The sequence below is a fragment of the Nerophis lumbriciformis genome, linkage group LG18 (assembly GCF_033978685.3).
Source record: "Nerophis lumbriciformis linkage group LG18, RoL_Nlum_v2.1, whole genome shotgun sequence".
Classification (NCBI taxonomy): domain Eukaryota; kingdom Metazoa; phylum Chordata; class Actinopteri; order Syngnathiformes; family Syngnathidae; genus Nerophis; species Nerophis lumbriciformis.
In genome coordinates this window covers 36,201,531-36,215,000 of record NC_084565.2, presented here as the reverse complement: position 1 = coordinate 36,215,000, position 13,470 = coordinate 36,201,531, and the positions used below count along the sequence as shown (strand labels likewise).

Sequence of the window (13,470 nt, the reverse complement as noted above, 5' to 3'; positions counted from 1 at the left end):
CTTTTATCGATCTGTCGAAGGCTTTCGACACAGTAGACCGAAAGCTTCTCTGGAGCATATCCAGCCGGTGTGGAGTCCCATCCAAATTTCTAATGATTCTCCAACAGTTTCATGATGGCATGCAAGCCAGGGTTCGAATTTGGTGAACTGTCCGACCCCTCCGATGTCAAGATTGGAGTGAAACAAGGATGCGCCTTAGCCCCGGTTATTTTCAACATATTCCTTACCGCAGTCACCATCATTTCCCACAAGCATCTGAAGAACATGGATGGAGTCGGCATTAGTTTCTCCAGGCAACCACCAAGACTACTGCCCTTCAGGTCTGTGAACTGCAGTATGTCGATGACTGCACGCTGATTGCTCTCACCACCGACTCCCTTCCGAATGCCCTCAATGTGGTAGCTGCCACCTACAGAGTTGTCGGTCTTCAGATCAACATCAAGAAGACACAAATTGTCCAACACCGGTCTTCTACATTGACAATACCTCTGTGGAAACGGTATCCTTTTCTGACAGGTGTAATGTTGACGCAGACATCCAAGCCCGCATCAACCTTGCCTACGCCGCATTTGGTCGCCTAAGATCCATTCATCAATAAGATCCTGAAGACAGCAACCAAGGCAGCAGTGTACCAGTCAGTATGTGTGTCCACACTACTGTATGACTCTGAAGCTTGGACACCATACAGACGACACATCAAATCGCTGGAGGCATTTCACATCCGCTGCCTCAAAAGTATCCTGGGCATCACATGGAAGCACCACATGACCCACTCGGAGCTCTACGAGCGTACCAACTCATCCAGCGTAGAGGTGCTTTTGGCACGCAGACAACTACGCTGGCTATGTCATGTGATCCTGTGTTCCAGGACAGGTCCTCTACGGCAAACTCCAATCCAGATAGAGGTATGCATGCAGTAGGGCAACGTAAGCGCTTTAAGGACCACATGAAGGTGCTCCTCAAGATTTGCAACATTCCCCCTTCAAACCTGGAAGGTATTGCATCAGACCGAGACCTCTGGCGCTCCTCCTGCCTCTCAGGTGTCTCCCATTTGGAGGAGAAGACAACCCTGCGACACGCATAGAAACGCACACAACGGTATGAGTGGGCTGAAAGAACTACACAACCAAGTCCAACACACACCTGCCCCACGTGTGGAAAAATGTGTGGATCAGCAATTGGTCTTCACAGCCACATGAGGTGGCACGAGCGCACCAAGCGCTAAGAACCCCCTTTCCCCCTGGGAGTTCTGAAGTCATCCTAGACAAAAAGCCAAAAGGCTTGTTTCCATTGTGGTCCATTAAATATTCATCACATTTGATACATTCAATAATAAAAGATATACAACAGTTTTTGACTGTGACTATTTGCGCACCAATACATATGAAACTTTGTTTTCTCCCTAATCCTTGAGGCGCGCTTTCGTGAATGCCACCCTGCCCCATTGCTACTGACTGGTCTTAAAGTATCTTAACCACTAGACCTAGTCAGTGACCTAGTGGTTAGAGTGTCCACCCTGAGATCGGTAGGTAGTGAGTTCAAACCCCGGCCGAGTCATACCAAAGACTATAAAAATGGGACCCATTACCTCCCTGCTTGGCACTCAGGGTTGGAATTGGGGGTTAAATCACCAAAAATGATTCCCGGGCGCGGCCACCACTGCTCCCCTTCACCTCCCAGTGGGTGATCAAGGGGATGGGTCAAATGCGGAGAATAACTTTGCCACACCTAGTGTGGGTGTGTGACTTTAACTTTAAGACTGTACACACTTTAAACACTTTATTTTATACTTTTTAAACACTTAAGCACATTGTTTTTATACTTTTTAAAGCTTTAAAACATTTTTAAAACAAGTTTTGACACGTTTTAAGCAATTCTAGAACACTGTTTAAAAACATCTTAACAATTTTCAATCATTGTTTAAAAACGATTTAGGTATTTAACTTTTTTTTAAGCATTTTTGAAAAACATTTTGTCAACCATTTAACACTTTTTTCTATCCACTACAGAAATGTTCAAAAATGTTTTTAAACCCATTAAAATGATTTTTATACGCCATTTAAACACTTAAGCATTTTTTAAAACTTTCTAAACACCCTATAATACATTTTTAAACTTCACAAACTTTTTTTAAATACCCTAACACCTTTAAAGCAATTGTAATACACTTTGTAAACTGTTAAAAAAAAACATTTTATAAATTTTTAATAGCCTTTAACATCATTGCAATACTTCATTACACATTGAAATTAGGGCTGGGCGATATGGCCTTTTTTTAATATCTCGATATTTTTAGGCCATTTCGCGATACACGATATATTTCTCGATATTTTGCCTTAGCCTTGAATGAACACTTGATACATATAATCACATCAGTATGATGATTCTATATGTTTACATTAAAACATTCTTCTTCATACTGCATTAATATATGCTACTTTTAAACTTTCATGCAGAGAGGGAAATCACAACTAAGTCAATTTAGCAAAAACTGTAGTTATTAAACAGTTATTAAGCAGTGGCACAAACATTCTTGTCATTTCAAAACAGAAAGTGAAAGATTGTCAGAGACATTTTAAAACAAGCCATAAGTGCACTTTTGTGCATGATGACACACAAGATATTTCAGTAAGTGTCACATAAAAATGAGCTGCATATCAAATAGTATATGTCCTACGATGTTGATGTGGAAATAGTTGCTTCGGCATTTAGTTGGTGTGGCACCGAACGGAGAAGTTGACATGTAAAGACATATTCCCGCTTGAAGCCAAACCACCGTCAGACGATGGACCCCGTGCTGTTTTTCTTGGGAATTAATTATTCTTCCATTTGTTACCAGATTCGCACTTTCTTTCTCTCGTATTACCACTCAAACCACACCGTTAGCTGTTAGCATCACAGCTAACGTTACCATGTCGCTACCTGCCTGGGAGCGTGTGACGTTGCTCACGTGACAGTATGTGACGTATATAAGAAGGTGCGCTTGTTTTAAGTCTTTGTGAGAAGGAGAGACAGGAAAGAGTGAGAAACGCATGCAGTGTAATGCCCCGCAGCTACAAGCAACTGCGTGAGAACGTATACTCGAATATCACGATAGTCATTTTCTATATCGCACAGAGACAAACCCGCGATATATCGAGTATATCGATATATCGCCCAGCCCTAATTGAAATATTATTTATAATTATTTCATTACAGATTGAATTATTATAACTTTTTTAAAGTATTTTTGAAAAAAAAAAATTCAACCGTTTAACACTTTTTCTATCCACTACAGACATTTTCTAAATGTTTTTAAACCCTTTAAAATGCTTTTAAAACACCTTTTAAACACTTAAGCAATTTTTTTAACTTTCTAAAAACTAACACATTTTGAAGACTTCAAACTTTAAAAAAAAATACTCTTAACACTTTTAAAGCAATTCTAATACACTTTGTAAACTTTTGAAAAAAACATTTGATCACTTTTTAAAACCTTTTAACATAAATGCAATACTTCATTACACACTGAAATGATATACACATTGAAATTATATTATTTACAATCATATTACACATTGAATTATTATTATTCATATGTTTTTCATTACATATTGAATTATGTTTAACTATAACAATTAATATAAACCCATTTCTACATTACACATGGAATTATGTTTAACAATAAGAATAATGTGTGGTCTACAAAATCAAATAACTGCTGAGGTCTCTAATTGGGTCAAAGAGCCTATACAGAGCATCTATGAGCAGGCAGTTAGGAAAAAAGCTAAGAAAATTATTTCCAACTCACGACACCCACTCTTCCCTGAATATGGAACCCTGCCATCAGGGAGAAGACTCCGGGTCCCACTATGCAAATCTAACTGCCTTAAATTATCATTTGTCCCAGCCTCCATTAAGCTGACCAACAATGTGCAATAGAATGTTAATACATAGGTTAGCACTTTTTTAGCACATAGCATTTTAGAACTAAGCACTTTAGCACACAGCACTTTATCCATGAGCTCTAGTGCAATGCACACTGGTACTTTATCTTTATCTCCATACTGTAGATTTTATGCCTACATCAAAGTGCCACCTATGTCTATCAAGCTCCATGTTCTGATGTTTAAATGTTAGTTGTCTGGTTGTGGTTGTGTCTGTGCTCGTGTTTTTGTTCTGTTGTTTTTGTGTATGTTAAGAAAGCAATGATGCACTGTGCCCAAGACAAATTTCCCCGCGGGGACAATAAAGTTGAACCTTGAACCTTGAACCTTGAACCTTGAAAGAACATTGGCGTCAACATCTGTGGCTGTAGGCAACCTCCTGTTGCCAGTGTTAAAAGTCCCGTCTGCGGTACTTGAGTCTTGCTGACTCAGCAGTTTACGGCATTGCTTGTGTTGTACAACATATTGAAGTATCTATTCTATATGTTCATTATAAGTTATTTCTTATGTCATCATTGAAGGTGCAGGTGCTCCTAATCAAGTGTCATCAAAGTCTTGACTGTCTTAACGGTGCTGGTAACTACGGTAAGAAGTTTGCCTTTTGTCATAGTTATGCAACATGGTTATTTATTCTCAGAATGTTCTACTACTGTTTGTGCGTGTAGCTGGCTGCTCATTGTATCGACTGTCTTCCCATATAAGTGAATCATGAACATGGATCAAGTGTGTTTTGGAGGAGGTGGAGATCATCTTGTTATACTATAAAAAAAAGAGGATCCTATAAGTATTTGACCAACATTTTTTAGGAGCTTGGAACTTCTCTGTTTGTTTGATCCTGCAGGAACACACTTGGTGTTGCAAGCGCGTGAAGGTAAACACCCTGCACACACAAACTTTGAGTATCGGTGCGTCTTAGAGGCACGAACTGCATGCATATTTTAATAGAGCTTAAAGGGCTGTCAGTGACTAATGCCGGTTCTAGAATCTAAACAGCGTGAAATGCGCTATGAACTGATATGACTGGCTGACAGGGGCGGACTCAGACTATTTTGAGGTGGGGGGCACAACCAATGAATTGTTTTGACTTGGGGGCCAAATTTAGTGGAAAAAAATGTGTCTAGGGAACGACACACACACAAGCTGTGAAAATCTGCTGTACAGTATGTGTGCTTGGGTCCTATTTTTAGGAACACTAACAAAACCTCACATTAATGCCTGATTGAATGCTAAAAACTGAATGGAATTTTACATTTTTTTACTGAATGAGACACCCAGAATGTACATGAAAATAAAGAATGTGGGATTTACAAACCCTGTTTCCATAGGAGTTGGGAAATTGTGTTAGATGTAAATATAAACAGAATACAATGATTTGCAAATCCTTTTCAACCCATATTCAATTGAATGCACTACAAAGACAAGATATTTGATGTTCAAACTCATAAACTTTTTTTTTTTTTTTTGCAAATAATAATTAACTTAGAATTTCATGGCTGCAACATGTGCCAAAGTAGTTGGGAAAGGGCATGTTCACCACTGTGTTACATGGCCTTTCCTTTTAACAACACTCAGTAAACGTGTGGGAACTGAGGAGACACATTTTTTAAGCTTCTCAGGTGGAATTCTTTCCCATTCTTGCTTGATGTACAGCTTAAGTTGTTCAACAGTCCGTGGGTCTCCGCTGTGGTATTTTAGGCTTCATAATGCGCCAGACATTTTCAATGGAAGACAGGTCTGGACTACAGGCAGGCCAATCTAGTACCCGCACTCTTTTACTATGAAGCCACGCTGTTGTAACACGTGGCTTGGCATTATCTTGCTGAAATAAGCAGGGGCGTCCATGGTAACGTTGCTTGGATGGCAACATATGTTGCTCCAAAACCTGTATGTACCTTTCAGCATTAATGGTGCCTTCACAGATGTGTAAGTTATCCATGTCTTGGGCACTAATACACCCCCATACCATCACAGATGCTGGCTTTTACACTTTGCCCCTATAACAATCCGGATGGTTCTTTTCCTCTTTGGTCCGGAGGACACGACGTCCACAGTTTCCAAAAACAATTTGAAATGTGGATTCGTCAGACCACAGAACACTTTACCACTTTGTATCAGTCCATCTTAGATGAGCTCAGGCCCAGCGAAGCCGACGGCGTTTCTGGGTGTTGTTGATAAACGGTTTTCGCCTTGCATAGGAGAGTTTTAACTTGCACTTACAGATGTAGCGACCAACTGTAGTTACTGACAGTGGGTTTCTGAAATGTTCCTGAGCTCATGTGGTGATATCCTTTACACACTGATGTCGCTTGTTGATGCAGTACAGCCTGAGGGATTGAAGGTCACAGGCTTAGCTGCTTATGTGCAGTGATTTCTAGAGATTCTCTGAACCCTTTGATGATATTACGGACCGTAGATGGTGAAATCCCTAAATTCCTTGCAATAGCTGGTTGAGAAAGTTTTTTTCTTAAACTGTTCAACAATTTGCTCACACATTTGTTGACAAAGTGGTGACCCTCGCCCCATCCTTGTTTGTGAATGACTGAGCATTTCATGGAATCTACTTTTATACCCAATCATGGCACCCACCTGTTCCCAATTTGCCTGTTCACCTGTGGGATGTTCCAAATAAGTGTTTGATGAGCATTCCTCAACTTTATCAGTATTTATTGCCACCTTTCCCAACTTCTTTGGCACATGTTGCTGGCATCAAATTTTAAAGTTAATGATTATTTGCAAAAAAAAAAAAATGTTTATCAGTTTGAACATCAAATATGTTGTCTTTGTAGCATATTCAAGTGAATATGGGTTGAAAAGGATTTGCAAATCATTGTGTTCCGTTTATATTTACATCTAACACAATTTCCCAACTCATATAGAAACGGGGTTTGTACAATATTAACTATGAATGATAAAACACTGAATATTGACAAAATATGAATGTCACACCCCCTCTTGATCGAAATATTTTACAATCAAGCGAAACGCAACAAAAATGCAACAAACAGCGAAATATGAACGCGAAGGGTAAAAAAAACAAAAAAAACACCTTCAATCTGATATATCACTAAGCTTTACAATTTTGTTGTTGAACTCTCCTTCCGCGTCTGTCCCTGCATTTCAGGCTGACACTCTGTGGAAACGCTCCCCACCCACACTGCTTGGTGCCTCGTCTGAGCTACTGTGACTTAGATTACCATAGTAACTAATTAGATTACCATAGTAACTCATTAGATCACCATATTAACTAGTATATAATGCAAAAGCGCCGATTCCAACCATTGAAATACTTTGTATAATTCAAGACTTACGGTCATTAGAAAACATGACTGCACATCATAATGGCAGCTACACTTTCCATCTAAAACATCTAAAAAAATTGTTTGTGAATGTCCGGCGGGTCAGATTGAAAAGCTTAACGGGCCTTAGCATGTGGCCCCAGGGCCTTAATTTGCCCAGGTCTGAATTAGGGAGACCACCTAAAAACGACAAAAACAAAAGTAAGTGCCTTCTTCTATATGTAGACTAATAGGTGCTAATTATGACCGCTCATTGATTAATACAGGAAAAAAGATGTCTTTATAGAAAATGCTGTTCATGGGAAACAAATACAAATGTTCAAAATACATGAAACTTTCATACACAGTTCTGTTATAACTCACAAAACTGCTTCTCCTGTTGGAGAAAAGTCTATAAAGTGAACGAGTTTGAAAATGAATATGGATTCTCTTGAGTCAGTTTTTGACCATAAAGGGGAACATTATAACCAGACCTATGTAAGCGTCAATATATACCTTGATGTTGCAGAAAAAAGACCATATATTTTTTTACCCGATTTCCGAACTCTAAATGGGTGAATTTTGGCGAATTAAACGCCTTTCTATTATTCGCTCTCGGAGCGATGACGTCACGTTGTGACGTCACATCGGGAAGCAATCCGCCATTTTCTCAAACACATTACAAACACCGAGTCAAATCAGCTCTGTTATTTTCCGTTTTTTCAACTGTTTTCCATACCTTGGAGACATCATGCCTCGTCGGTGTGTTGTCGGAGGGTGTAACAACACGAACAGGGACGGATTCAAGTTGCACCAGTGGCCCAAAGATGCGAAAGTGGCAAGAAATTGGACGTTTGTTCCGCACACTTTACCGACGAAAGCTATGCTACGACAGAGATGGCAAGAATGTGTGGATATCCTGCGACACTCAAAGCAGATGCATTTCCAACTGGACTGGACAGATCAGCTTTCAGGAAAAGAGAGCGGATGAGGGTATGTCTACAGAATATATTAATTGATGAAAACTGGGCTGTCTGCACTCTCAAAGTGCATGTTGTTGCCAAATGTATTTCATATGCTGTAAACCTAGTTCATAGTTGTTAGTTTCCTTTAATGCCAAACAAACACATACCAATCGTTGGTTAGAAGGCGATCGCCGAATTCGTCCTCGCTTTCTCTCGTGTCGCTGGCTGTCGTGTCGTTTTCGTCAGTTTCGCTTGCATACGGTTCAAACCGATATGGCTCAATGGCTTCAGTTTCTTCTTCAATTTCGTTTTCGCTACCTGCCTCCACACTACAACCATCCGTTTCAATACATGCGTAATCTGTTGAATTGCTTAAACCGCTGAAATCCGAGTCTGAATCCGAGCTAAAGTCGCTATACCTTGCTGTTCTATCCGCCATGTTTGTTTGTATTGGCATCACTGTGTTAAAATGGTTAAAATCAGGCACTTTGAAGCTTTTTTAGGGATGGGTAAAATTTTGAAAAAAACTTCGAAAAATAAAGTAAGCCACTGGGAACTGATATTTAATGGTTTTAACCCTTCTGAAATTGTGATAATGTTCCCCTTTAACAGTGTGGAATGTCAATACAGAGATTGAACCTAAAAGACACTTTTTTGTGCAGATAAAAACTTTGTTTGTTAAAATAAACATCGCAGATATCATTTTCCAGGTTTAAATATTTCAGCTGAATTTTAAAAGGGTCTTGATAGAAATTGTACTGATATAAAACTGCATTATAGCAGGTTAAACTCCAAACATCACAATTACTGTATTTTCCGGACTATAGCGCGCACCGGGATATAAGCCGCACCTACTAAATTTAGACGGAATACATATTTTTCCATATATTATCCGCACCAAACTTTAAGCCGCAGTTATATACATTGTGAAATTAGTTATTTACACAGAAGTATTTTTTAAATGTTAATTTACATACCTTATTTGTTTCCAAACGGTGTCTGTCACACAGCAGTAAAACGGCTGATCAAACAAAACAGAAGTCATCGTCGTGGACCGACTAGCTGCGGAAGCTAGCTCTCCAATCAGCTAAACAGACTCCATAATGCCACGGTGACGTTTTGGTGAATTTACAGAGGAATTTGTGAAACTGAAACAATACAAAAAGAATGCTGTTGTAAGTTAATAATACCAATAAAGACACCCGTAAACGTGTTAGCCTATTAGCCCAAATAACAACGCCAGCTTGATTACATTACGAGAGCACGTACACATATGACTGAAAAGACTCCAAGGCTACGTTGTATTCCAATTCTGATTTTTTTTGTCAAATCCCATCTTTTTAGGGGTCGATCACATTACAAAAAAATGTTTTATTTCTAATGTGAATGAAATCTGACCCGCATGCGGACATGACGTCATGACATCGCACGCACTGCGGTGTTTACAGAAGTAAAAATGCCTTTAACTAAAGTCGGTCTCAGTACTGGTGCATTTGTGGCAATTCCAAGGATTTTGTGCAATCAAAGTCAACATTTCTTGAACCAAACTATTACGCGTAGATAATTAAGAAGGAAGCGGACAAATATTTTGGCTCTGGCAATTTTACAGAATAATTTGCTTCAATGTCTGCTTGAAAAGCTTGTCTGTTGACGAGCAGTTGAAAATGATGCCTTTTTTTAATCTCAATTTCAACTTTCTTATCTCATAATTTCTGCTATTTATTTCATAACTATAATTTATCCCATAATTTTTACTTTATCTCATAATTATAACTGTCTCATAATTATGACTTTTTTATCTCGTAATTTTAACTTAATGACTTAATTTCATAGATACGAATTTTTGATCTCATAATTATTACTCTTTTCTCATAATTTTGACTTTTTTTCCTCATAATTATGCTTTTTTTTAACGCAATTTCAACTTTCTTATCTCATAATTTCTGCTTTTTATCTCATAATTTATCCCATAATTTTGACTTTTCATCTCATAATTATAACTGTTTGTCTCATAATGACTTTTTTATCTCGTAATTTTATCTTAATGACTTTTTATTTCATAGTTATTAATTTTTGATCTCATAATTATGACTTCTCATAATTTCGACTTTTTATCTCATAATTATGCCCATTTTTTATATGTCAATTTCAACTTTCTTATGTCATAATTTCTGCTTTGTATCTCATTATAATGTATCCCATAATTTTGACTTTTCATCTCATAATTATAACTGTCTCATAATTATTACTTTTTCATCTCGTAATTTTAACTTAACAAATTTGTATTTAATTGTTATGAATTTTTGACCTCATAATCAACAATCTTCTCTTAATTTTGACTTTTTAATTCATAATTATGCCTTTTTTCTATTGCAATTTCAACTTTCTTATCTCATAATTTCTGCTTTTTATCTCATACTTAAAATTCATCCAATAATTTTGACTTTTCATCTCATAATTATAACTGTCTCATAATTATGACTTTTTTAGCTCGTAATTTACTTTTTATTTAATAGTTGTGAATTTTTTATCTCATAATTATGACTTGTCATAATTTGGACTTTTTATCTCATAATTAAGCCTTTGTATCTCATAATTATAATTGATCCCATAATTTTGACTTTTCATCTCATAATTATAACTGTTTGTCTCATAATTATTACTTTTTTATCTCATAATTTTAACTTAATTACTTTTTATATCATAGTTATGATTTTTTTATCTCATAATTACGACTCTTCGCATAATTTGGACTTTTCATCTCATAATTATGCCTTTTTTAAATCTCAATTTCAACTTTTTTATCTCATAATTTCTGCTTTTTACCTCATAATTATAATGTATCCCATAATTTTGACATTTCATCTCATCATCATAACCGTTTGTCTGATAATTATGACTTTTTTTAATCCCCTAATTTTAACTTAATGACTTTTTATTTCATAGTTATTAACTTTTGATCTCATAATTATGACTCTTGTCATTATTTGGACTTTTTATCTCATAATTATGCCTTTTTTTTATCTCAATTTCAACTTTATCTAATTATTTCTGCTTTTTATTTCTTAATTTACTTAACTTAATGACTTTTTATTTCATAGTTACAAATTGTTGGTCTCATAATTAAATCTTATTTCATAATTTTGATCTCATAATTATGACTTATCCCATAATGTTGACTTTTCATCTCCTAAATACAACTGTTTGTGTCATTATTTTTAACTTAACGACTTTTTATTTCATAGTTACACATTTTTGGTCTCATAATTATGACTTTTCTCATGATGTGGACTTTTTATCTCATAATTAAGCCTTTTTTTTCAATCTCAATTTCCACTTTATGTCATAATTTCTGCTTTGTATCTCATTGTTATAATGTATCCCATAATTTAGACTTTTCATCTCATAGTTATAACAGTTTGTCTCATAATTATTACTTTTTTATCTCGTAATTTTAACTTAATGATTTTTTATTTCATAGGTATGCATTTTTTATCTCATAATTACGACTCTTCTCATAATTTGGACTTTTCATCTCACAATTATGCCTTTTTTAAATCTCAATTTCAACTTATCTCATAATTTCTGCTTTTTACCTCATAATTATAATGTATCCCATAATTTTGACTTTTCATCTCATTATCATAACGTTTGTCTGATAATTATGACTTTTTTTAATCCCGTAATTTTAACTTAATGACTTTTTATTTCATAGTTATTAACTTTTGATCTCATAATTATGACTCTTGTCATTATTTGGACTTTTTATCTCATAATTATGCCTTTTTTTTATCTCAATTTCAACTTTATCTAATTATTTCTGCTTTTTATTTCTTAATTTACTTAACTTAATGACTTTTTATTTCATAGTTACGAATTGTTGGTCTCATAATTAAATCTTATTTCATAATTTTGATCTCATAATTATGACTTATCCCATAATGTTGACTTTTCATCTCCTAAATACAACTGTTTGTGTCATTATTTTTAACTTAATGACTTTTTATTTCCTCCTCTCTGAGCTGCCACCTTAACGTGGTAGAGGAGTTTGCGTGTCCCAATGATCCTAGGAGCTATGTTGTCCGGGGGCTTCTATGCCCCCTGGTAGGGTCTCCCAAGGCAAACTGGTCCTAGGTGAGGGATCAGACAAAGAGCAGCTCGAAGACCTCTATGAAGAACACGAACAAGGAACCCAGATTTCCCTCGCCCGGACGCGGGTCACCGGGGCCCTCCTCTGGAGCCAGGCCCGGAGGTGTGGCACGATGGCGAGCGCCTGGTGGCCGGGCCTGTCCCCATGGGGCCCGGCCGGGCACAGCCCGAAGAGGCAACGTGGGTCCCCCCTCCAATGGGCTCACCACCCATAGCAGGGGTCATAGAGGTCGGGTGCGATGTGAGCTGGGCGGAAGCCGAAGGCAGGGCACTTGGCGGTCCGATCCTCGGCTACAGAAGCTAGCTCTTGGGACGTGGAACGTCACCTCGCTGGGGGGGAAGGAGCCTGAGCTAGTGCGTGAGGTGGAGAAGTTCCGGCTAGATATAGTCGGACTCACTTCGACGCACAGCAAGGGCTCTGGAACCAGTTCTCTTGACAGGGGCTGGACTCTCTTCCACTCTGGCGTTGCCAGCAATGAGAGGCGACGGGCTGGGGTGGCAATTCTTGTTTCCCCTCGGCTCAAAGCCTGCACGTTGGAGTTCAACCCGGTGGACGAGAGGGTAGCCTCCCTCCGCCTTCGGGTGGGGGGACGGGTCCTGACTGTTGTTTGCGCTTACGCGCCCAACGGCAGTTCAGATTACCCACCCTTTTTGGATTCACTCGAGGGAGTACTGGAGAGTGCTCCCCCGGGTGATTCCCTCGTTCTACTGGGGGACTTCAACGCTCATGTTGGCAACGACAGTGAAACCTGGAGAGGCGTGATTGGGAAGAATGGCCGCCCGGATCTGAACCCGAGTGGTGTTTTGTTATTGGACTTTTGTGCTCGTCACGGATTGTCAATAACAAACACCATGTTCAAACATAAGGGTGTCCATATGTGCACTTGGCACCAGGACACCCTAGGCCGCAGTTCCATGATCGACTTTGTAGTTGTGTCATCGGATTTGCGGCCTCATGTTTTGGACACTCGGGTGAAGAGAGGGGCGGAGCTTTCTACCGATCACCACCTGGTGGTGAGTTGGCTGCGATGGTGGGGGAGGATGCCGGACAGACCTGGCAGGCCCAAACGCATTGTGAGGGTTTGCTGGGAACGTCTAGCAGAGTCTCCTGTCAGAGAGAGTTTCAATTCCCACCTCCGGAAGAACTTTGAACAT

The 13,470-nt window shown here is 38.3% G+C and overlaps 1 protein-coding gene and 1 long non-coding RNA gene across 3 annotated transcripts in view; one reads left to right on the top strand and one right to left on the bottom strand.

Annotated features, from left to right (window-relative positions):
* LOC133617890 (uncharacterized) overlaps nucleotides 1–13,470 on the bottom strand; it is a 109,105-nt gene that overhangs the window by 48,244 nt on the left and 47,391 nt on the right. The gene's annotated exons all lie outside the window — the stretch shown is intronic.
* Nucleotides 4,677–13,470, top strand: part of LOC133617888 (flavin-containing monooxygenase 5-like) — a 43,346-nt gene continuing 34,552 nt past the window's right edge. The window contains exon 1 of the mRNA XM_072915102.1: nucleotides 4,677–4,797. The gene's annotated coding sequence lies outside the window, so the exon portion shown is untranslated. The remainder of the gene's footprint in view (nucleotides 4,798–13,470) is intronic.